Source organism: Protobothrops mucrosquamatus, unplaced genomic scaffold (assembly GCF_001527695.2).
Source record: "Protobothrops mucrosquamatus isolate PMUCROS unplaced genomic scaffold, P.Mucros_1.0 scaffold12127, whole genome shotgun sequence".
Taxonomy (NCBI): domain Eukaryota; kingdom Metazoa; phylum Chordata; class Lepidosauria; order Squamata; family Viperidae; genus Protobothrops; species Protobothrops mucrosquamatus.
In genome coordinates this window covers 26,317-27,400 of record NW_015397905.1, presented here as the reverse complement: position 1 = coordinate 27,400, position 1,084 = coordinate 26,317, and positions in this window count along the sequence as shown.

The following is a 1,084-nucleotide window of genomic DNA, read 5'->3' as shown; positions in this document are numbered from 1 at the left end:
GGAGGGCTCGGGATAGAGGCTGCTCCTCTATCCTGGTCCTGTTAGATCTCTCAGCGGCTTTCGATACCATCGACCATGGTATCTTGTTGCACCGGTTAGAGGGGTTGGGTTTGGGGGGCACCGTCTTACGGTGGTTCTCCTCCTACCTCTCGGACCGGTTGCAATTTGTGTTGGCAGGGGGGCAGAGGTCGACCTCGAGGTGCCTCACTTGTGGGGTACCGCAGGGGTCGGTCCTCTCGCCTCTCCTGTTCAACATCCATATGAAGCCACTGGGTGAGATCATCCGTGGTTTCGGGGTGGAGTTTCATCAGTACGCAGATGACACCCAGTTGTATATCTCCACCCCGGACCACCCCAACGATGCCGCAGAAGTGATGTCCCGGTGCCTGGAGGCCGCGCGAGTCTGGATGGGGAGGAACAGGCTTCGACTCAACCCGTCCAAGACCGAGTGGCTGTGGTTTCCGGCGTCACGACATAGCCAGTTGGCTCCATCCCTGGCTATCGGGGTCATTAGCCCCCGCGGAGAGGGCCCGGAACCTAGGCGTCCTCCTGGATACTCGGCTGTCTTTAGACGACCATATGACAGCCGTGGCCAGGGGGGCTTTTCATCAGGTTCGCCTGATACGCCAGTTGCGCCCCTTTCTGGATCGTGACGCTCTACGCACGGTCACTCAAGCCCTCGTTGTTTCCCGCCTGGACTATTGCAATGCTCTCTACATGGGGCTCCCCCTGAGGTGCACCTGGAGGCTCCAGCTAGTTCAGAATGCGGCCGCGAGGGGGATCCTGGGGGCCTCTAGATACTCCCATGTAACACCTCTCCTGCGCGAGCTGCACTGGCTGCCTGTGGCCTTCCGGGTGTGCTTCAAGGTGTTAGTAACAACCTTTAAAGCGCTCCGTGGCAATGGACCTAGGTATTTGCAAGACCGCCTCCTACCAAACACCTCCCTTTGACCAGTCCGCTCCCACAGAGAGGGCCTCCTTAGGGTGCCGTCGGCCAGACAATGCCGGCTGGCGACCCCCAGGGGGAGAGCCTTCTCTGTGGCAGCTCCTGCCCTCTGGAATGACCTACCCCCCGACCTACGTA